Here is a 24999-nt window from a genome sequence, read left to right as displayed (position 1 = left end):
CAATTATGTACTGTACATGATACTTTATAATGATAATAAGTGACTATGTTACTGGTTTATGTATTTACTATACTTTTTTATCATGGTACAGTGTATTCTTTCTACTTATATAAACATTAGTTTTCTGTAAAACAGTGTGCTGTTAGGCCAGTAGCATCCTCATACATCTCGTGTTCATCATGTCTCTTGATGCATCGTTTTCACCTGTGCTTGGTTTAATCTTATGTTGTTTCGTACAGTCCTGTAGCCTAGGAACAATAGGCCGTTCCATACAGCTGAGGTGTGTAGGAGGCTGTACCATCTAGGTTTGGGTATGTGCACTCTAATGTTCCCACAACAGTGAAATCACATAACGATGCATCTCTCAGACCGTCTTCATGTAGTTAAATGGCATGTGTGTGTGTGTGGAGAGAGATTTGTATTTTTATAAAATAGTAAGAGCAGAAGAGACTGTCCCTTGAGTATGCCGTAAGGGAGGTACCGAGTTAACCCACCATAACAATGTAGTGCCAGCTGTATTGATGCAGCCATTTCCCTGAGAGAGTTCCTCATATGTTGCATTTGCAGAGTATGCAACTAAAATTGAGAATCCTTGTTCTTCAGCGGGTCCCTTACCTTAGTGCACATCACACTCTCCTGGATGGTTTGCTAAGACACAGGTTGTTATGTGCCACCTCAGAGCTTCTGATTTAGAAGGTGTGTGGAGGGCCCTGAAAGCTTACATTTCTTCATTTCTAACAGATTCTCAGTTAGTGCCAGATTCCACAACTCAACTGTCTGTTTCTTGTTTGTATGCAATGATCCTGGATGCTGGTGTTTCCCAGCTGACATGCTTTCTCTGGTAAGGAATTTCAACTTTTTTTTTTTTCTCTTTTTGGTCTGTAATGTTATCTTGGCTCTTGCCCACTGCCCAGTCATAATTCCAGCCAGTCTGAATCAGCACCTGTCAGTCCTAGATTGGATTAACTGCACAAGGGCAGCTTCCTCTCTTGGTTCCCTCGCCTGGAGGCTTCATGTTCATTGAAAGCACCAGTGAGACTCATCTGCCTAGGCCAAGTTCTGGAAGCATACAGAAGCTATGTGAACTTGGACAAGCCATTTAATATGTCGGATCCTCAGATTCCTCTTTTGATTCCTATAAAGATTTCCTGATGGTAGGTGGATAGTCCTGAAGAGGGGCAAACATGAACTAAAAAAAAAAAAAAAAAAAAAGGAGGTCACTGTTGTATCCAGGGAATAAATTTCAGTGGTTTGAGCCAAAGTCGTAGCACTGAAAATTTAATAAGTACATTCAGAACATATTTTATAGAAAAACCTCAAGACTTATTTATGGATTTTATGGGAGAGATGAGGGGAAAAGAGGCATCTAGAATGAGCCTAAGATTTTTGGCCTGAGAAATGGTGCCCACATTTTTCCTTTTGGAGGAAATCATGCAGGGGTGGCTGTCAACTTTGAAGTGGATAGTCATGTTAATTTATTTACTAAGAAGTGCTCTCAAGCTCCTGAAGTTATTTTTCTTTCAAGAATGGTGGCAGGGCTGTGCCCTGGGGTGACACAGAGGCCTCGAGGTCTTCAGTTGTCCTGTGCCTTAACCATCTGGGGCCGTCATGCTCGTGGGCTCCCATGGGTCAGCCCAGTGCTCTGTCCATACACCAGCTCTGTGCTTTACCCACCCTCTTCTGTATTTACACTCTCAATCTAGATGATCTCATCCAATTTTATGGCTTCAAATATCATCTATACAGTGATGACTCAATGTGTCTGGCCCTGACTATTCCTCCAAGCTCCAGGCTTCTACGTGTATCCTGCTGCCTACTCAGCTTTTCCTCTTGGATGTCTCATAGTCATCTCAAATTTAACTGGGCCAAAGATCAACCCTTGACAGGCACCCCTGCATGATTTCCTCCAAAAAGAAAAATGTAGGCATCATTTCTCAGGCCAAATATCTGAGGTTCATTTTAGATGCCTCTTTCCCCCTCACCCCTCCCATAAAATCCATAAATAAGTCTTGAGGTTTTTCTATAAAATACATTCCGAATGTACTTATTAAATCTTCAGTGCTACGACTTTGGTTCAAACCACTGCAAATTCTTCCCTGGACACTACAGTGACTTCCTGATTTTTTTTGGGGGGGGGGGAGTTCATTTTTGCCCCCCTTCGTCCTTCACATAGAAGCCGAAGTGACCTTTCTAAATTTGATGAACTTTTCTCTATTTAAAAGCCTTCAGTCACTTCCCATTAAAATTTTACCATGACTTTTAAGAACTTTATGTCAATAATTCCAATAATCATTGTGTAATCATAATCACCTAAAGAGCTTTTAAAAAATATATAGCTGCCTGAACCCCAACCCCAGAGGTACAGATCCATTTATTCTGAGGTAAAGCTCAGCATGAGCAATGATGTGCTGTTCCAGATGATTCTAATGTACAGCTAGCGTTGAGAATCATTGTTGTCCCCAAGAAGCCTCTAACCTTAGTGGGCACGAGCTTCCCATGGAGGGTTTGTTAAAACATTTCTAGGTGCTACACTGGGGTTCTGACTCAGTAGGTCTGCACAGGGGCCTGAAAGTTTGTATTCTTAAATTCCCAGGTGACACAACATTTCAAGAACCACTGTTCTACAAGATCCGGTCTTGGCATACTTCTTTAATATCATTCTCTCATTCACTGTATTCAACCTGTCTGGTCTTCCTTTTGTCTTTCACATAATCCAATTTTTCCTGTGTCTGGTCTTTTGAAAATGCTGTTTCTAAAGACTGCTCAGAATATTGTTTTCTAGATCTTTAAATAGAGGTTCCTCCTCATCATTTGGGTGTTAACTTAAATTCCATTTCCTCAACAAGGATTTTCCTGGCCATTCTAGCTGAAACAAACCCTAGTCACTCTGTACTGTATTAGTGTTTTAAATCTTATTTGTAGCCGTTCTTGGTATCTCAAATTTATCTTGAATTTGTTTTTACATTTATTGTTTGGGAGGCATGGCTATCTCTACTGAAGACAAGAACTCTTTCTCCTGGATCTTTAACAATGTTTGGCTCAAAGTCTGTGCTCAACAAATCAATATTGATAGACTCAGTGGTGTGAATATTGGAAGGGAGAATTGATTACTACTTTTGAGAGGTGAATTATAAACCTTTCTCTTTGTACAAATGAAGGGAGTAGTATGAACTTGAAAGTTTAAGGTTCCTAAAATTTCACATAAATCAACCCCATCAATTTGAGTAGTGTTTTAATGCTGTGGTTTTTATAGCTAAATTTTTTTCCTTCTCATTTTCTATCTCCTCTTCTTTCACATGTGAGTGAGTGAAGGGGCAACATCATCTGGACCCAAGCCCGCACCTGAGTTCAACACCATAGCAGAGGTTTAGTATGCATCTTAAATTATTTTACTCCTGTTAAGCGACAAAAACAGATATAAATCAGCATGGCTTCCTGTTAAAAATTAAAAAAAAAAAAGACATCATAAAATACTGTATTTTGGATGAATTCCTTGGAAGAAAATAAAATATGCTTATATATTGACTTTCCAGTCAAAGTTGCTACTATAGCAACCTCTAGTTCTCCTTTCTGAGCACTGATCACACATTTTTTTGTATAATGCCTTTTCTCTCATGCTGAACTGGAAACTCCATGAGAGTCAGAACTGTCTGTAATGCTTACTCCTGTGTCCACACAGGTACTGTGCTGATATACAGAAGGTGCACAATAAATATATATCTGATGAGTTACTGAAAGACTGAAGATACATAAATTCCATGGATAATCTGCTTGCTTTCACCTTCCAGGTTTCATGAACCTTAATTGAATAAATGCTTCTTCTGTGCAGAATTCCTCTCTTTCCTTCCTCTTTGGTACCTGGAACTCTGCCTCGTGACCTTTCATTTCTTTCTGTGGTTTCTCCTTGATGAAACGTTATAAAGGTTCTCAAGCCAAGTACAGAAAGCCACGCCTCTTTAGCCTTTTGGATTGCTTGACTTCTTTTAGACAAGAACTGGCCTTTCCAATTTTGTGTCCCTTGGTAACTCACAGGATTCTTTATATTCCTGTGAGTGAATTCTTTCTTTTTCTGCTTTTTAGGAGGAAATACATTGATTGACATCTGGATAGAACTTGGCTGAGTCATGCATTCATTCAATAAATATTCATTGAGAACCGACTGCGATGCTATGTACTTTCAGTGCTGGGGCTGCTGCAGTGAGCAAACGCAGGCAGAGTGTTTTCTCCTATGGAATTTAGATAGAGTGGGAAATGTAGGCATTACTTTTCATAAAGTCACCCAACTGTGTAAATAGAGATAAACTGACATAAATGCTATAAGAAGGGGACATTGTTGCATGAAATAAGTAACTAAGTCATCTAACCTAGGCTGGAAGTCAGGGAAAGTTTTCCAGAGGAAATGGTAGTTGCGGTGAGTTTTTAAGGATGAACAGGAGTTCTCCAGAAAAAGTGCCTGTTGAGTACATTTTATAGAGTAAGAAAACAAGGAGAATGTGGGGTTAAATTATCAGGACTGGCTGAGATAAAATTTGACTTCCAGAAGAAAACTAATCCATCACAGTGGTCTTCCTGAGCAACCATAGATGTTTAATCATAATGCTAATAACTACTTAAAATTTATGAGCACTGACTATTGTGTACCCAGCATAGATCTGTCTTTTATGGGAATTATCTTAATCCTGACAACATTTGGAGTTTATGTGTCAGGAATCTAGAGGAGGGAGTGTCTTGTCCTGTGTCTCACAAAAGACCCAGATGTCTGCATTCAGAACCTGTTTTCAACTGTTATGTAATCCTGGTTTCCAGAGGGTATTCCTCATATTTCACATAGCTTAGGCAGCTTGAATTCAAACATAGACATATATGGATCTCTCTATACATATATAGTATCTATCTACCTATCTAAAGGTGTGTGCGTTTATAGTAAATAGTTCATGTGGGTATATAGGTGTGTGTATATAGAGTATATATGTAGTATATATGTATGTTTAGTATATATGTATATAAAAATCTAAGGATTTTAAATGAGGCAATTTATCTGTGAAAAAACTGATGGATGGGATAGATGAGCTTCAGTAATTAAATAGACCTGAGCTGTTTTCTGTCAAACTTGGGTGCCTAACTACATCAGGTGAGTGAAATTCATTAGGGCAAGTGAAAATTTTCTGCGTCTGTTCTTATCCTCTGCCACTAAAGCAACTCATCTCCATCCACAGTAGCTGCTTATAGCTTTAAATAGCACACCCTGGACACTGTCTGCCAACTTTTCTCAAGCCGGCCAGGGTTACCGTGAGGCCAGGGTTGCACGGACAATGCCACGATGCTGTCTTTGTGAGGCCAGGGACAGGGTTAGTGAATTGGCCAGCTGCCTGGGCACTGATGCAGGAAAGCCGTGGAGCAGTGCAGCAATTTCCTGCTTGGGGTGAAGCCCTAGAAGGCTGGTGCTGGCTAATCCCAGACTTTTAAATTCTTTCGTGATACCTCACTGCCCCACTCCCACACAGTCCCGGCTTTCTCTCAAAGAGGAGTTTGATTTGTGCTATTCACAGGTACATGGTGATGATTCAAGGGGATTATAAAGCCCCACCTGGCTCCAGCTGCTAGTCATTTTGCTTAGAATTTCTACTTTCAGAAAGTGCACATATCATACTCTCTAGTTATGAGTTTTTAGCTTGGATCAAATCACATTAGCAGTTGAGAAAATATGCTCCTGAAGGACACTGCAGTGATTGGAATGAGGACAAGTGAGGAGGACTGTGAAGCATACATCAGGAAAGGTGTGAAGAATTGGCCAATGCCTGGGGAAATAGACCATTAGGAAGGAGATGAACAAAAGAATAAGACCACGCATTTCCTTTTCTTCACAGTTTTACTTAAGTCTGATCTTGACTTTGCCCATTTCTCTTTCTTTAGAGAGTGAGGCCAGAAGAAAATGAGCGGATTTATTTCTGTAAGTTTCTTTGTCATTCCTATCAAGGTGATGAACTATTCCATACTAAAGTAGGTCTGATAATTAGCTTCTTTTCTGAGCTACCCTAATTGCCTTAGTGATGGTTTTATTTCTTTTAACTTCAGATGCCTCTCTAGTAATTGGTGGAATTTCAGGAGGCATTTGAGGACAGAATCTTTTCTAAATTATATAAGGATGCTAGAGCATTTCTCAGTGGAAGGAATACCTGGTCACTGCTTACTTCTGGGTCTTTTAGCAAGCTATGTGATTATGTAGGGCTTGTGTAACAGGGAATATTCCTCCTCAATGATGTGGGATCTCTCAAAGGAGAAACATTTACTTTGGCTATAGAGGAGTATGGTCCCCAGACTATCAGACTACCTGTTTGACTCTCAGTAACAGAAGCAGATGTCCTTCCCAGAGTGGATCGCTCTGGAACTGTGAGTGCACCAAACAGAGGAATACAAAGGCTTCCATGTCCTCCTTAGGTTTCAGTCATGGAGCTACAGGGCCCTTGGCATTGTAGAATCATTTCCATTGTTTTATAGATGAGGACACTAATGCCCAGAGAAGTTGAGTGATGAAATCAGTGTCACACATTTCTAGTTAACAGCAGAGAAAGAACTGTTTTCACAACCCTCATGTCCATCATTTTTTCTATCTAGCACCTGGTTCTGAATCCAGAGTACTTCTGAGAGATATTAAAGCAGCTTCTTATCTGTCCACTTCTAGTTTTTCCTTCTCCTGAGCTTACTCAAATGCTTGGTTTGGCAATATAAAATTATTATCCATTTCAATACATTATTTGAACTGGCTGTCCTATGCCTACCTTTTGTGAAGCATAAGTTCTCATAAACCACCTATGTGCTTCAGAAAATAGATATCAGACTACCAACACACATTTAAAAACTATGAAGAGAGCGTACTGGGTGAGGGCACAGGCTATGGAATTAGCGTAGGAATCCTAGCTTTATTGCATACTAGGCATAAAATCATTCTAAGTCTCATTTCCTCATTACTAAAATGGTGATAATAAATAATAATTTAATAATGATACAATCTGTTTCATAAATTATTGTGAGCAATAAATAATCCATGTAGGCACTTAGTACAGGTCCTGGGATATAATAAATATTCAATAAAGTTTATCATCTTTTTTTGATATGCGATTTTTTAATTTATTACTCATACAGCATTGTCATTGCCTCAACTTTAAAAATCAAAGAACATTGTGAACATGTACATATTTAGAAAGAGTCTAGTGTTGTTTTCACAAATAGAACAGCAGATCTCTGACAATCAGGTGTGTGCAGGACCTGCATACCTTCCTGCCTTCTTCCTGCCTGTCCTTTTCCCTCCCCATCCTTCTTCCCTTTCCCCTTTTGAAGTCTCTCTTTTTAAATTACATTTGAAAAGACTTGAGATCTCAGGTTAGGACAGTGCCAGCTAAACCATTTAAGGAAAGCTCAGAACAAAGACCATGTGAAAGAAGCTAAAAGGAATATTTTCAAGTATATAAACTGAATAAGATTAAACACTTGGGAAAAAATGTTGCTCTAAAGTTTTTCGCAGTTAAAGCTTAAAAGGAACTACATTAGCTTATAAAGTTCTAGTTTCCTAACAGTAGAAATCAAAATACATTAAATCTTTAGAGGTAAAATTATTATTTTTCCAGTAGGGCTAAACGCAAGTTATAATAATTGTAAATTGTAAATTGTTATAAATCAAACCTTGATCAATAAACTGTACATGATAGACAACTCAATCTTTGCATTTACAAGTCACATTTCATGTTTTTGTCTTTTAATGCGATCTAATTATAATCAGGTTATATATTAAAGATATTGTTCAGATTATGCATGGAAATAATATAGTGTCAAAATGAGTCACTTTCGAGTGGTTTGCATATTGATATTTTCACTAACTTTTCAATATAGTGTCTCAATGTTTAAACCTAATTAATTAATTTTCACAATACTGGAAAACAAACGCTTGTAAAATATATAAGATGACATTGTCCTCAGGCTTTTGAAAAATGTTCAGGCTTTTAAAAAATGTTAACAGGTAAGAACTCTAGAAACTGCTTTTCAGAGAAAAAGTTATTTCTTTGGACCTATTTTACATTCATGAAGTTGTAAAGAAATTCCCTAAAAATTCAATGGAAATAGAAAGTTTTTTCTTTTTTTAGTGCATGTATCAAATGTAGATTGAATATACACTCTGCCTACATTTTCTTTTTCTTATTTAACTTTTAGAATAGTCAAGTGTTCAGTCTTTGCTATGTGAAAGATTATTGGGTAATACGCAAGACTCCTGTGGAGTTAAAATCAGGTTATATATTAAAGATATTGTTCAGATATTGTAGAGATATTGTGCCCATAGATGGATAAGGTCTGATAACATAGGAGTTAAAAATTAGGTTATTGAATTCAGGTATCATTATCCTCTCTCATTAATTTTGATAGAACAGCCTTGTCTAAAAATAAAGTAAGAATGTGTTATTTCTACCTGGTGAGGTTATGGTTGGGATTTTACATTTTTAAGACTTAAAACAATTCTGTAAATTGTTAGTTTTAGGAAGCTAGCTCACTTTGGTATTCACTCAGCCTTAGATATTTTTCTTCCTATTTTTTTTTAACTTTGAAGTTAATATTTAAACTTTTATAATGGTTTTAACCTTTTAAAAAATGTTTTAACATTTTTAACATTGTCAAGAATGAAGACTGTTTTTTTGGTTGGTTATGATTCAGTTCTATACTAGTTTCCAAGAGAGCTGTTACAGAAGGTGTAGTGATTGAATAGAACCTGTGTGTGGGAGACTTACAAGTTCAATTGGATAAGTATAATCATCCTGTACTTATTTCAAAGTTAGTAGTGAGAATGGTCTAATTTCGGAGGATCACTCTTTTCTTACCACAGTATCTGATACAAATCATAGACTTTGTGGGTGACTTCAATTCCCTTTCTGTTCCTGGCCTCTGTGTCTCAGCTGACCTTAAGTGTTTTGTGAAGGTATCCTCCGCATGCCAGGGTTCTACCAACTCATGAGGATTATAATCAGGACAATGTAGGAGGTGCTGCTTAATCTGTCCTGAGAGAGAAGAAATTTCAAGGAAGTGAAACGTAAATTGAATGGAGAGAAACTAACTGGGTTAAGTTTTATTTAGTGACTTTGTCAACTAGACCAGGTGTTAAAGAGATCAGTATCTGTAGTGACTATTGAGGATGAAGTTTGACCCACCACACCTACTCAGAAGGTCAATGGTGGGAGGAAAGGTTTTCAGTCTTTTTTTCCAATTATGAACTTGTGTGTAGGAGAAAGGATGTACTATTTCCTGTTTGATCGTGAAATGTCCCTCCCACGGGGTCTTTTATTGTATCAGTTCCAGAAATTTAACCTGCCATCTCACTTAAACTTCGTTGCTATAGAGGTCTCCCATGTTTTTACTTGAAATTCTTGAGTTCTCCTTCTCTGTTTGGTTAAGGGGACATGTAAAGCTCTTTGTTTTAGTGGGAAGCTTTAGAGCCATCTCAAATAGAAATCTAGATACTCTGACCATATTTCAGAGATCTAGGTAGAGCAATGCTGTAGTTAACATGGAAGCTTGTAGACATTTTTTTTTTTTTTTCTTACCAAAAGCATTCATTTGTATGTGATTACCATGGCTTAATTTTTCTGGTAACTGCTCTGTTATAGTAATGGAGGCAGATGATAAAAAGCTAGGAATAACTTCAATTTAAATAAAGGAGATTATTGACAGTGATAGAATTTAACATAAACTGGAGGTATTGTGCAGTATTTGGGATAATTTTATGTATAATTTAATAAATAGTCACTTTTGAGGATGTTTCTTTGTTGAATTTGTTTTGGAACAAGTATAAGTAAATCTAACTTTCGCAACAAAAATGATATAAACTAACATTTGTTGAGTAGTGATTGCGTGCCAGAGACTCTGCTAAGTACTTTATGTGTATCATGTTATTTAATCCTAATAACAACCCTGTGAACTAGGTGCCAAGTTTTTTGAAACTGATTTCAAAAGACACTATTTTAAGGGAGTGTAAGCACTAGAAAAACAAAGAGAGGTTGATCACTGTATAGAACTTGGCCCAAATAGTTCGGGTCTAGATTATAAGATATAAAGATTATAAATATTTGGATTAATTTTGAAATGTTAAATGATTATTAATTTTGACTATTTATTTTATTTATTTTTTTACCATTAAGGGCTAATTGTAAGAAACTGAAATGTTTTGTTGAATATATAGATTATATAAACATGGGTGTTTGATTGTTTACAGTACTGTAAGGAGCTGCGACTACAGTTTGAGTCTGGGCAGAAGTATAGACAAGTGTGGAGAAGAGCAGAAGGACTGACTGGGTAAGCTCAGGAGAAGCCTATGACTTGAAAGCCTGATGGGTTTCCTGAGAGAGAACTTACCCCAGAGAAGAAGAATCCAACCATTATGAGCTTGACTTGGTTTTGGGCATGGAGGGAAAGAGGATTTTGACCATGGGATAATTGTTCTCCATATTTTTCTATTGCTCTAGCTCTCAATTAATTTATGTCTGAGCCCATGGAAATATAGGAGGATATCTAAATAAAAACTGTAGTGAGAGAAGCTTTGTTTACAAGTGTATGAGATGCATGTCTTGGAGTCTCCTAGAAAAACTTGTGACTTGTATGGGACTAGGAATCCCATATTAGCTGATCTAAGAGTTGGTGACATTTAAGTTAGACACATCTGTGCCCATAGATGGATAAGGTCTGACAACATAGGGGTTATGGCAATAACTGTTATACCAATGAAAATGAGAGGAAGATATTGAAAGAGAGAGAGGGAAAAGGAAGGAGGAAGGGACGGTGATTTAGAGGAAGAATGATTACGCCTAGGGCTCAAGGAAGACTTCAAAGAGAGTCTTAAAGGATATTTAACATTTAAGCATAGATAGATTGGAAAGAGAAGGTATGCCAGTCTTTATGGAAGATGATATAGAAGTAAAGACATGGACATGGCAAGTATGAGAATGAAGGGTAGTGAAAACTTTACTTGGCTTCATCATGGAACACGTAAAGAGCTTTGGAGTAGCAATATAAACAAGAATGTCCTGATTGGAATTATACTTGAGAAAGTTAAGTAAATAGGTTACATGGTACAGAGTGAAACAGAAGTGGAAGGGAAGTGGTAAAGCACTTTGGAGGCTACTGCAGTAGCTACAATACAATAATGCAATGCAATACTGTGCAATAATAGAACAATTAGGAACCAGAGAAGTAACTGTGGGCATAAAAAAGGGAAAGACTGCATAACATTATTGAGTGGAATTCCTACAACTTGGCAACTGGTGTGGATGGAGAGGAAAGAAGAGAGTGTGTGTAGGGGGATCAAAGATGAGCTGAATTGAACTGAAAGTTTTGAGATGACTAAGAAATATGGAAAACAGAAAAACAGAAGAAAAACATTTGATAAATTCTAAGACACATTAAATGTGAACTGCCAACAGGAGGCACAAATAGAGATGTTTAACAGACAGCTGGGAGTTACGGGTACTCTGGAGAGAGCACATGGCCAAGGAGAGGATTTGTAAGATATGGGCATAAAGGAAGCAACTGAAGCTGGGAGAGTGTATAGAGTTGAGGATGTCCAGATAGGAGAGCTGAAGTATAGTGCCTTGTAGAATACCAATTTTTAAAATACTATTCATTTACTTTTGTAATTTTAGGTTCACAGCAAATTTGAGCAGAGGGTATAGAGATTCCCCAAGTACCCTCTGCCTCCATATATGCAGAGAATACTCATGTTTAGGAAGCAAAAGAGTGGGAGCCAGAGGAAGAGATAAAAAGAAGTGGCTGAGCAAAGGAAACTGTATATGAGTAGAAAGTTTATAGAAACTAAAGGACTTAAAATTTAGGGTGAAGTTTAAATTGGTAAGATAATTGAATTACACAGTATTTTTTTTTGTTTGAAGTATTCGTGTTAACTCAAATACCAAATGGTATTTCTATGAAGAAATTCTTGTAGAATCTACTAAGTGATTGTGACTCAAGTATTGGTATCATGAAATTATATTTGTTCATGGTTGAATCAGCTAGATGCTATTTCAAAGTGTCTCCCTTAAAATATAAAATATTTCCCCAATGTCTTCTTTTTCTCAAAATAGAAAGTCATTTAAATCCTTTTTAACTCATTTTCTCCATGTTAAATATCACCATACTCATCGTTTTCTGTAGTTGCCTTGACATTTGTCTTAGAAAAGTTAAATAATAATGACTCAGTTTTTTTAGCCTGAGTTATTGATGACAGATTTTAACCACTAATCTATTTTAACCCTCCCCTTCAGTCTGCTTACAAGCTTCTTCAGAACCATTACTACAAATGAATCATTGCTGAGATACAGAATAGAATCTAACACCCCAAATTCTCATTAGGAGTAGTAGAGAGGAGATTCGGAGGGTAAGTGGAGGTATGTCTATATAGTGAGACTTCCATATTTGATTTTATAGATTTATGCATATTTTATAATGTACATATGTTTATTGCAATTCATAGATGTACTTTAAAATTGGGCATATTATGCATGGTGAATGATGTGTTTATTGTGTATACTCTAAGCTAAAAATTACATGCTTGATGTTAATAGGGGCATAAATGACTGAAAAATCAGCAGAAATGCATGGGCATTTATTTATATTACCCATGTAGAAGAGCAGTAAAATACTTAACATGCAAGTCAAAAGAGACAGGGCACACTTCACTCTGTACTGGACATTAATAATAAGAGACCTCAAGTTTTTAGGTAGAAAATAGACAAAGTGCCTATGGAGGATTTCGGGATAGCAGGATAAATGCAAGACTGAATCTTGATTTTTCTTCAATCTGAAAGGATTTCATGGAGGAAATCGTGGGACTTTTGTAGTAGTTTAAATGCTCAGTGAGAAACAGTGCCCTCCAAATAGTGGACCAAAATAAGGTGTGTTTTCAGCATATCCCTCTCTTATCAGTTGGGTTTTTTAGTTGTCAAGAGAAATAGTATTGGCTAACATGAGGAAAAATGGAATATACTGGAAGCATATTAGGCAGCTCACAGAAATTGAAGGAAATCTAAACAGCCAAGCTTCCTGAAGGCAGAAACCAGGACAGCAAGAATTTGTCAAAATCCATTTTCTGAGAGATCAGAATGGTAGGTTCCACTCATCACCATCATGTATGGTCTTTCTCTAGATTCAAATTCCCAAGAGTGAGATTCCAATTAGGTGATCTTGGATTGGATCATGCTTTGACAGACAAGTTACCAGAGCTGCATGGACTGTGGTGGGGGGTTGCTCTCCAAAAGAGGCATGAAAATATGGTTACCACAAGAAGGGAATAGAGATGCTGTACAAACACAAGAGGCCTGCCATAGACAGTGATGGTGCTTTGTACTTCTTTTTAAAAAAGTAAAAAAAGAAAAAAAAAAGGCTTCAGTTTTGTCAAGAGCCAGTAGAACACACGACGCTGAACACCTTTATTTTATGGCAGGCTTTGGCCAATGAACAAAACCCATTCCGAAGCCAGACGTGTGCTTTGAAATGGTTTTCATCCTAATATCATGGAAAATAATTCAAATTTAAATTATTTGTTGCTCTCTTATTTACTACTCATTTCTTTACAGATCTATTATTTCTAGATTTTTGTATAACATAATGATGGAAAATAAAATTGGTTCATCTCCTCTAACAAAAAACAAAACAAAACAAAAAAACAAAAAAACCCAGCGGTCTCTGAAAGTAAATCTAGATTTATATGCACTCATATATGTGGATATACACACCCATACATACATATTTTATATACTGTTTTTGGATGATCTCTGCCACTTTTTCCTTTCATTTACTACTCTCGTGGTTGACAATGAGTGACACACTATAGTCTGCCTTTATTCCCTGAAAGAGAAAATTTAAAGAAATCGAGAGGCCCCCAAAGATGCATTATTATCGACTGTAATATATGAAAAGTGCTTACTATAGAAAATCATTTTTTGGTTCTTAATGAAGACACTTTATTTTCTTAGGCAAAGTAATGTGTTCCTTATCATTTTTTTTTAGTAGAATTTACATTGTTTTACATGAATATTCCTACCAGTAGGAGATTCTCCTGCTGAAATAAGCTTTCCCTTCTGCTATACTGTTTGGCTTCTGATCTAGAACTTGATTTACTGTAATTAAAAACATGTACAGTGCTGTCAGCAAAAATCTAGAGCCTCCCACTTACATTCGTGAATAGGTTGTTTTAGATTCTCATGAATCTCATTTATACTTCCCACTACTTTATAGTGAGAAGAAATTACTCATTGTAGTTCATATAATATAGACAAAAGAATAAAATGTTTTCTGAAATGATTTCTACAGACGTTTTAGTTTCCAGATTCATGGTTCTCAGACTTCATTTGGCCTAAGTCTCAGCTGGGGTGATTACTAAACATACAGGTATCTGCATTGCCTTCCAGAGGTTTAGATTTGGTCAGTCTGGTTGTGGCTCAGGATTCCAGTTTTATCAAATATCCCAGATAATTTCTATGCAAGTTGTCTGTGGACCACACTCTGGAAAACCCTACTCTAGATGTGTTGTATTAGCTTATGAATTGTGTCAAAGAAGTAATAATTATGTATAATTGATTCAAAGGAACTGGACTACTTTAACATGGATGATTCAGATCATTTACTGATGAACCATCCTTCTAAAGTGGTTAAGAATTCTGTTATTACTGAGAATATTAGATGGTTAATGAGAAAGGAAAGTTTATGATTGAAGTCTACATATTCAACTAACATTTTCATTCTAGATGCATCTCATATGTTACTGATACCTTTTTTTGTGTGTGTGTGTATATGAAAATATGCCAAGGCGAGTTAGAATGTTCCTTTTTCCTCGTTTTTGTTTGGAACAAGTCAGTATTCCCTGATAAATATAGCATAGTAAGTGCTCCAAGACTGTAGTTTCATCTTATATTCCTTTGAAAGTTGTAATTTCATACATGTACTTTTTCTTCTGAAAACAGTTTTTTTTTCAAGCTTTTGTAATAAAAGCCTTTTAATTACTTTTATTTCTTTCAACATACAATGGTTAGATTTGTGGTGTCATTGTTTTTAATTAACCATGAGGAGCTAATACTATCAATGATACCATGGGAAGAATGCCAGAAAATCTGATTTTAATGGTCAAAGGCACTGTGTAACACATAAGTTACAGCGAGTAGTTAGACCAGGATGGAGCACAGCAAAAAGAGCATTTGCTTTTGAGCCAAATTATACATATTATCAGCTACGGCATATATTGTCTATCTCTATAAGACAAAGGACATATTTTACTACATGTAATATGGAAAAAAATTGGTTATATACTACTTTTAGTTTTGCCTGAACAATCATCTGCAGAAGCATTCATACGTACAAATAGGCTGTACACTAAGAGCCACACAGCTGATAGCTACGTTTTACAAATTACCATAGCTTTTGAAAGTCTCAAGCAGGAAAAGCAAATCTAGTAGGATTTTTTATTTTTTTTATCATTTAACTAGCTGAAAAAAGGTCCTCAAATCACAAATAATGGCTTATCTTTAGTGATATGAATTCAGTAATAAGTGTTTAAATTTTTTTTTGTTCAAATTATTTAGATGAACTCTGGGTAATGTTAAGATTAGCTGATCAATTATAATGTAAACAGACATTTTTCTGATGATGACCATTAGCCTATAACAAGAAAAGTTGAGATTTTGTTGGAGGAGACTTAGTTATATTTTAAATAGTAGTACTCTAGTTGTAGAACCCTTGACTATTTGTAAATACTATGATGTAATATATTTAAGAGTGTAAAAATGCACCTTTCTTTAAAAAAAGCTGTTATTGTATTTTCCTGGATTAATAATTTTGTGAGATATCTCCTGATAAAACATTTTAAGATTTAATATAATATTAAATAATATATAGTAAGTAAAAGATTCTCATTAATGTATCTTCAGGTATATCATTTCCATAAAAATGTGAGAGATAAACAGGAAAGTGTTTTGCAAGTTCTCCAGTAGAGTGTGTTTATAAGTATGTTCTCGGGAACAAAAATAGTGACCTATTAAACTAGAAAATAAAATGCTGATGCTACTGCATGCTGAGGGCTTGCTTATTCTAATCCTGATACAAAACATACTTTGGATTTTGTGATAGTATTTATATACCTCTTTCCAGAGTCAAGGTTCCTATGGCCTTAAGTGATAGGATAAAAGACATTTACGTTTGTCCTTATGATAAAACACTTCCAACCCCTTTGTCTTCCTTCCATTTAAAATTTTTAGATTATATGGGGAAGAAAGCTTCAATTACTTGGTTCATGCATTTAATATCTATAATTTTTCTTTGGACACGCATTGTGTTTTGAATTCAAGGTTCTGACAACCACCAAAGATGAGAACTGGAATGACACCAGGAAGAAATACTGCATATTAGATTGTTAATGTGCAAAGTAACCGGTGACGGTGGGAAGGGAGAGGTCCCTTTAGATTTTGAGCTTTCAAAATATGGGATCGAAATGGAAATTTTTACTGATGTGTGGCTGAGTGTTTGTTGTTAATAATAGGTTGTTTCTGAGACATATTTGAGTTGAAGTATATAGAATCATAATTGTCATCTTTAGAAATCAAATGTGAATGGAATGTGCAAAAGGAAAGATGCCCACTTAAAGTGGGCACCATTGGGCCCTCATTCCCCTATATCTCAGTTTTAAAGAATCTTCCTCACTGTTTAATATTTGTCCTCTTAGAAATTTCGATGGAATTAAAAGTGAATAGGGCTGGTATATCATCTTCTATCCCCACAGGGAAATCAACTGCCTCTGACATTAAGCAATGTTGATCTTGCTCGGCTGGGACAACCAAGCTCGATTATGCAGTGGTGATACTGAGAGTGGCAGGCACTTTTGTATACCTACACCATGTAGAGGGTTGCTTGTGAGTGTTAATATCCAACAGGAAACAAGCATTCTACAGATCGTTAACCTGGGAAGGGATCAGGCTGATGCTAGTCCTGTATGAACTTGAAGAAAGGTGAGATCTGAATGCCATGGTCATGACAATCCACAAGATGGAGTTATTTTACACTGGTAAAACATTTTCAAAGTGAACACTTGCGTGAACAATGCTGTTTTCAGCAAGATAAAGCCCCAAGTAAGAACACTTGGTTTATTACATTCAAAAATATGTCTAGAAAACTACACAAAAGCTACTGCTTTGATGACCATTTTATCATTCCAGATTTTATCAGCTCATCTTGCCAAGCCTGTAGGTTGAAATTTTCCTCTGTACGATTAAATATGCTCCTTTTTTAATGCCATGTTTGTAAGAGATACAACTAAATCTTTGGAAAAGCTAATGAATTTCTCTTTACAAAATTATAACTCAATTCAAAAGATTAAACAAAAGAAATGCAAAAAATAGTTTTTCTATTATAATCATCTTCATCCCTAGCACTTAGCATAATGAGTGGCACATATTAGATGCATAGTATGTTTACAGGTGAACAAAATTGCTTGCATGGGAAGAAGTGGAACAGAAATAACTAAGAAATAATATGGTAATTTGTCTCCATGCAAAATATTTACCGTTTAGTAGGTCTGGTTTATGCTTCCATCTTTTTCCTTTTTACCATGATGAAATATCTATTCAAAGAAAAAGTTCTCCCCAAATTGTACTGTTCTCAAGATCTCAGTTGTAGCACACCAAATGGATGTGGATTATTGTGGGAATTTTTTTTTTTTTTAACCCTGCAGGTAATTAAGAAATAATTGAACTGAGATGAGTAGGTGATTTTTTAGATATTTGTTTTGGAATTATTATTGAATCATGCTGTAGCCCTTACTGTGTATTTCTATAAAACATGATTGTAAAAGTTTGACAAATAATTTCCCTTCTGTTATTTTTCCCTTTTGTAACAAGAGGTAGTGAATGTCACCTGCATTCTTTCTAAACACATAGATAATAATGTATAAAAAAAAGCTTATTAATAATGTGAATGTAGCCTTTTCATTTTGAGTAATAAACTGATTGTGTAACTTTTCTGGTGCTAATAGTTATAGAAATTTATGGACTCATATACAAAGTATATAAGATTTAGACAGTTATTAAATTTTTTCCCATGAATGTGGCCAAGAAAATAGATAAGGGCCAAAGGTTTTACAAATCAATCTTTATAAACTCATCAGAATTCTTATTGATTGTAGTGCTTATTTGAGTTGCTAAACTCTTTTAGCAGAATAGAGCTGTTTACTAATTAGTGTTTATTCAGTTCTGTGTTTGTCATCATATAGAACCTGACTTACAGTGATATGCTTTGGTCTATAAATAGAGAAAATAAAAAAAAAAAAACCCTGAATATATGAAGAAAGGTATTGGTAATAAGAGTCACTGCCTGATATGCCTTATGCACTCACAGTAAATCTAGAACCAAGGCTGATGGTTAGAGAATGATATAAATGATTATCTATGTATATTGCCTGGAGAAGACAGACAGAGTGGGGCATGAGTTTCACTTAGTACTTGCTACTAAAATTTCGCTTTGCTGGTTGATCCAAGTGATTCTCTCCTTCACTCTCATCTAGTGGGTTGTTTTTTGGCTCCAAGCTACCTCTTAACAAGGTCATTGATTCTTGTGAGATTACTTGCTGCAAATTTTTAAGAACCTATTTTAGTACAGATGTCCTTTTTTCTTTGTCGAGGAACAAGAAAATCCATGTTAGCTTTTTTCTTTTATTGTCTTCTGTTTTTTCTAAACATCCAGTCAATATAGTCTTTTAATGTACATGTTCACAATAAGTCATGTTATCCGTGAAAAAAAAAATAATGATCTAAGAATTGACATACCTTTTATAAAAAAATGTAAAGGCTCAAGATTAACACCTAGCATAGAGTAGGCATTCTACTTCTCTTGTGACTTTGGGAAAATTTCAAACTTTTAGTATCATTAAAAAAAAAAAAAAGAATTCTCATAAAATTAAAGTGGTGAATAGATGTAATCCTCAAAATTAGTTCTTAATTTCAGGTAAAGATGAGTGCAGTTTTCATTAAATCCAATCACAGACCGTTGATAGCTTATTGAGCATTTATTATTTGCAAGGCTCTGTTTTGCCCTACCACCTTTTAAACTAAGAACTAGAAGGAGAATAAGGAAGTGGTAAAGCAGATAAGAAGCGAAGAGCATCAGAGAGTGGAGGTGAAGTATTCCATCCAGGGTGGCACACCAGCTGTTCTAAGTAGTGCATCGACTGTCGGATGCCTAGATATCACACTCAATTTATGAACTTGACACTCTTTGTTCTTAAATTCTTTCTTCCATCTGGTAATTAAGTTTGGTTTGGAGAAGAAGTATTTTTTCTTACATTTTGGACTCAACTTTTTGGTATAAAAATCTGCCTATTTGAAAATTTGATTTTACTAACTTTGGTCCTCTTGATGCACTCTAAAAAATATGTGTTCAAAGCCCTGAATTTACAACGTTGGAGGGCTATTTCCTCAAAGACTTGGAGACCTAGATTGTCAGTTGTCTTTGTGAATAGACATAGAACCTGTAGTTAAAAAAACTTTTATTTGCAAATGGGAGCTAGATGTATCTCTCTGTACTGGACTAAGCAGAGATATACTAAGTGTATGAATGTGGTAGTTTAACCAGAGTGGTCTCAGTATTTACCATGATGATAAGATAGGTACTGGGTTTTCAAGTAAATGAGAACTGAATAAAGTCTGGCTCTGCCATTTAGAAACTTTGTTACATTGAGTAAGTTTAATTGATTTTTGTAGATTATAGTATTCTTATTTATAAAGTAAAAATAATATTTACTGTGGAGGTGTTTTAGTCTGGTTTAAACTAAGATAATGTATAAACCTCTTAGCATATACAGTACTTTCATGAAAGTAGATACACGGTTGTTATTTCTGTTTAAAATTTAGAAGGTATTAAAAAGTGTAAATATGCTTAGGATCAGCAAATATATCTCAGGAGACAGAAGAAAAGAAATTAGGGGTTGGAAATTAAGGTAACTTAAAAAAATGAAAAATTGAGAAGTGAACTGGTAGAAAGATATTTCTTGAATAATTTTTATTGTGAACATATTTTCTTAATGATCTTTTAAAAATTCAATAACCTGTTATACTAGAACATAAAAAATAAGACTTGAAGTTGACACAGGCAAACTTAATAATATTTTGTATTAGAATACATGTTTGATTTATTATCTATTTTCCATGACCTTAGATTTTTAAAAATTGTTATCATATCTGAAATCACTACTTTATAACTGAAATCTAGTCTGAATTATAAACATTTTTAGCTTAAGCTGATTGTGAATGAATCACTATGATTAACACATCTGTAGTGGTTCAAGAAATGGAATAACAGAGTTGGGAACAAAGTATGCAAGAGCAGTATATTGGACTATGTGGAGAAATTTAGGAAGATTGAATTTCTTTAAACTACAGATCTTGTTCCCCAGTTCTAATGTTTGTTGTCATGAAAATAATTACAAACCCACATGCCCGAGGCTTAATGAAAATCTGGTGGCTGCAGAAATAATCAGAAGTATAACATGCTACGCTTCTCCTTTTAACCTGTTTCATTTAACTTAACATTTCACATCACGTTTTCAAGAAATTTTGAACATAGCAATCTCATGCAGATGCTCAGGTTAAAAAAATTTTGTAATGTGGGAAATAAAAGAGAAATAATTGAAAGGGGCCGGCATTTATAATCCAGCATTTTTCAAAATGAAGAGAATTTTGGGGGCCTTATACTTTTAGAAATAAATCTATTTCCAAAAGTGGTGTATACTCCTGTTTGACTGTCTTGTTATTTTTTAGGTGCCCACCTTTGATCTAGGCTGTAATCATAACTTAGCAATACCCCTCACCACCACTCTGCCATGCTGCCTGTCTTCCTCATGGGGCATTTCCTAGTTTTTCCGATATGAAACTTGTGGGCGTTGCAGATTTGCTGTGGTAGCCTGGGGGATCCACACCATTTTTGCTAAAGTGAGTATAGCGGTAAAAGGGAATTGCATTTTCCTGTCCTCATCTCTGGTTTTGTGTAGGAATGTAGATCAGATGTAATGATTCAAATATAACTCCATCTGTGTCTTAATGAGATTCATACACACCCATCTGTCTTTTGTTCTGTTCTACTTTAAGCCTGGTAAGACATGGAAGGCCAGCCCTCTGAGTTTCAAAAAGGTAAAGAAAAGGCAAAGGTAGTCATTTGTTTAATGAATGATACTGAAAAATTTTATATATTTAAAAGAAAAAATGAGGCCAATAGCTTTCAGGACATCACTCGAAGAATTTCACACAGGAGAGAAACTAAGATAGTATCCTAATATGTAACATGCACTATAACTTAGTGTTAGGTTTTTAAAGATTTATTATTTTTTTGCTTTGCTTTTTCACACATTATAGTAATTCTCATATGTTTAAGGGAGGACAGTAAGATTGGGGTAGATTGAATATAGAAGAAGGGAAGAAGCCAAAGTTATCTTAGAATAGGAATGTAGCAAATAAATGCTGTCTTAATGAGATTTGGGTACTCCTTGTTCTCTCCCTTCTCCCTGGTTTGTCTAAATCATTATTATATTCCCATGCAATGAGGACAGATACTAGGGGTGGTATAAACCTCTCTAGGAACCACTGATAGCAATAGATTTGTTCTCCACCTGACACCAGGGTAGACAAAGTGTGTTATATGTCCATCTACTTTGGAGACGAATGGAGAGAGTGCTTCCTGAATTCATTGTTAAGGGACTGTTATTCTCCTGGAAAGAAGAGAAATAAAAGAGGGAGGAGCTTACCATAAACAGAAATGAAGCTACAACATTTATTTTATGATTACCGATACTGCTCTAACCAAGACTATAATTTTTATGCTAGCTATAGAATTTTAAATGAGATTCATTGAGGTATAACTTAGAGACAATGAAATTCACCAATTTTAGATGAACTATTTGATAAATTCTGACAATTATATATACATGTAGCCATCACCACAATCAAGATACAGAAAAAGTTCCGTTAGGTGCCTCTGCAGTCAGTTCCTTTCCTCTACTTCCAGGAACCACTGAACTACTTTTTTTCACTATAATTTTGTCTCTTCTAGAATTTTGTACAAATGAAATCATACAGTAAGTATATTTTTATTGCAGAATACTATTCCACCATATGGATACACCGAAATTTGTGTATCTATTTACCAGTTGAAAGACATTTGGATTTTTATCACTTTTTTCACTATTATAATAAAGCTACTATGAACATTAGGGTACAAGTTTTTGTGTGGACAGGTTTTCATTTCATTTATGTAAATGTTTAGGAGTAGAATTGCCCAATCATATAATAAGTGTATATTTAACTTTATAATAAACTGCCAAACTATTTTATGAACTGACAATCATTTTTTATTGCTCATAGCAAGGCGAGAGAGTTCCAGTCCTCTACATCCTTGCCAACATTAGGTAATGTCAATCTTCTTCATTTTAGTTATTCTTATGAGTATGTAGGGGTATTTCATTAAGGTTTTGATAATTTCCATTGCTGTAATAAATGGTGATGTTGAGGATTTTTTTCCAAGTGTATATGTCATTCATATATCTTCTTTTGTGATGTGACTGTGCAAATCTTTTGAGGACTTTAAAAAACAGATTGTCTTCTTGAATTTAAGAGTTCTTTTTATATTCTGGATATAAATATTGCATTTTCTTCTGTCTGTGGCTAGCCTTTTCATTTTTTTAGTTTTTTAAAGAGTAAGTGTTTTTCATTTTGTAGTTTAATTTATTGATATTTTTTATATTCATGTTCTTTGTGTCCTATTTAAGAAATTCTTGGCAAACTCAAAATGCTTTGTTTCCTAGAAATTATGTAGTTTTATTGTTTGTAGTTAGTCTAATCTGCTTAGGTTATTCCCAATTTATTGTTCTTTCTAAAAATCGTTTTAGCTATCCTAGGTCCTTTGCCTTTCTGTACAAATTTTAGAGGGACTTTGGGGAGAATTGACATGTTTACTATTTTAAATCTTCAATCCATGATCACAGTATATCGCCCATTCATTTAGATCTTTGATTTCTTTCATTAATATTATATAGCTTTTACCATACAAGTTCTATACATGTATTCTATTTTATATTGTTTTTCCTGAGTGGTTGTAATGGTATTGTGTTTTTTAATTTTAGTATTCACATGTACATTCTTATATAAAAATATAATTGTGTATTTTGTATCGTGCTACTTTGCTGGACTTATTATTAGTTTTATGAGGGTTCTTTTTTTGTTTTTTTGCTCCTTTCGCGTTTATCTTTTTAAAAAAATTTATTAACTTTATTGAGGTGACATTGGTTAATAAAATTATGTAGGTTTCAAGTGTGCAATTCTAGAATACATAACCTGTATATTGCATTGCATGTTTACCACCCAAAGTCAAATCTCCTTCCGTCACCATATATTTGACTTCCTTAACCTTTTGTCTACCTCCACCACCCTTGCCATATGGTAATCACTAAACTGTTGTCTGTGTCTATGAGTTTTTGTCTGTCTTGTTCATGTGTTTGTTGCTTTAGTTTTATATCCCACATATGAGTGAAATCATATGGTTCTTGATTTTTTCCATCTTATTTGTTTAGTTTAGGTTAATATTCTCAAGATCTATCCATGTTGTCTCAAATGGCAGTATTTCATCTCATGACTGAGTAGTATTCCATTGTATATGTGTACCACATCTTCTTTATCCAATCAAGTTTTTTTGTTTTGATAGATTCCTTGGAATTTTCTACATAGACAAGCATATCATTTGGAATTAGGGTCAGTTTTGTTTCTTCCTTTCCAATCTGAATGTCTTATGTGTCTTCTTTTTACACTATGTTAAATAAAGAGTGCTGAGAATAGGCCTCTTCACCTTATTCCCAATCTTAAGGGGAAAGCCTTGAGTCTTTTATCAATAAATGTAATGTTATCTATAAGATTTTTGAAGATATTTTTTATCAAGTTGAGGAAGTTCCTCTCTATTTCTATTTTTCTGAACATTTTTTATCATACATGGGTGTTGAATTTTGTCAAATGACTTTTTTGGATAAATTGATATCCATGTGATTTTTCTTTTTTATCCTGTTAATGTGGGTTGCATTGCTTTGACTGATTTGCAAATATGAACCAGTCTTAGATACCTGTAATTAACTTCATTAAGTCATGTCGTATAATTCTTTATATAATTATATTGTTGAATCCTGTTTGCTAAAATTTGTTAAGGATTTTTGTATCAATATTCATAAAGGATATTGATGTAGAGTTTTTTCTTTTTACTGTATTTGTCTGGTTTTGGTATCATGGTAATATTACCTTCATAAAATGAATTCAAAGTGTTCCTCTTCCTTTTTCTGAAAGAGATTGTATGGAATTGGTGTTAATCTTAAATAATTTGGTGGAATTCTCCAATGAAAACATTGGGCCAGTGGTTTCTTTTTTGTGGGGGTGGGGAGATTTTTAAAGTTGTGAATTTAATTGCCTAAATAGTTATAAGACTATTAAAATTAACTTTCATATTGGATGAGTTGTGGTAGTTTATGTTTTTCGAAAAAGTAGTTTATTTGTCTAAGTTATCGAATTTATGTTTATGGAGTTTGTAGTATTACCCTGTGATGCTTGTGGAGTCTTGAACGAAGCTCCCGTTCATTCCTGATATTAGTAACTTGTGTCTTCTTTCTTTTTCATTGTCAGTCGTGCTAGAGACACCAATTTTACTGATATTTTCAAAGAGCCAGTTCTTTGTTTCATTGATTTTCTCTGTTGTTTTTCTCTTTTTGGTTTATTGATCTCTACTCTTTATTATTTCCTTCTTTCTGGGCGCTTTGGGCTTATTTTGCCCTCTCTTAGGTTCTTCAGGTGGGAACTTAAATTATTGATTTAGGACTTTTCCTCTTTTTTAATGTGTCCATTTTATGCTATAAATTTCCCCCTCCGTACTGCTTTTGATGGGTCCCAAAAATTTTGATAAGTTATA

The 24999-nt window shown here is 34.9% G+C and overlaps 1 protein-coding gene across 3 annotated transcripts in view; it reads left to right on the top strand.

The window, feature by feature from the left end:
- ADAMTS3 (ADAM metallopeptidase with thrombospondin type 1 motif 3) overlaps nucleotides 1–24999 on the top strand; it is a 242380-nt gene that overhangs the window by 29788 nt on the left and 187593 nt on the right. The window contains exon 1 of one of the 3 annotated variants that reach the window (XM_023530862.1): nucleotides 22441–22465. The exons of the other annotated variants lie outside the window; for them this stretch is intronic. The gene's annotated coding sequence lies outside the window, so the exon portion shown is untranslated. Of the gene's footprint in view, nucleotides 1–22440; nucleotides 22466–24999 lie in introns of those variants that run through there. 3 annotated transcript variants of the gene reach the window in all.

This window comes from Pteropus vampyrus, unplaced genomic scaffold (assembly GCF_000151845.1).
Source record: "Pteropus vampyrus isolate Shadow unplaced genomic scaffold, Pvam_2.0 Scaffold56, whole genome shotgun sequence".
Lineage (NCBI taxonomy): Eukaryota > Metazoa > Chordata > Mammalia > Chiroptera > Pteropodidae > Pteropus > Pteropus vampyrus.
This window is presented reverse-complemented; position numbering and strand designations above follow the sequence as displayed.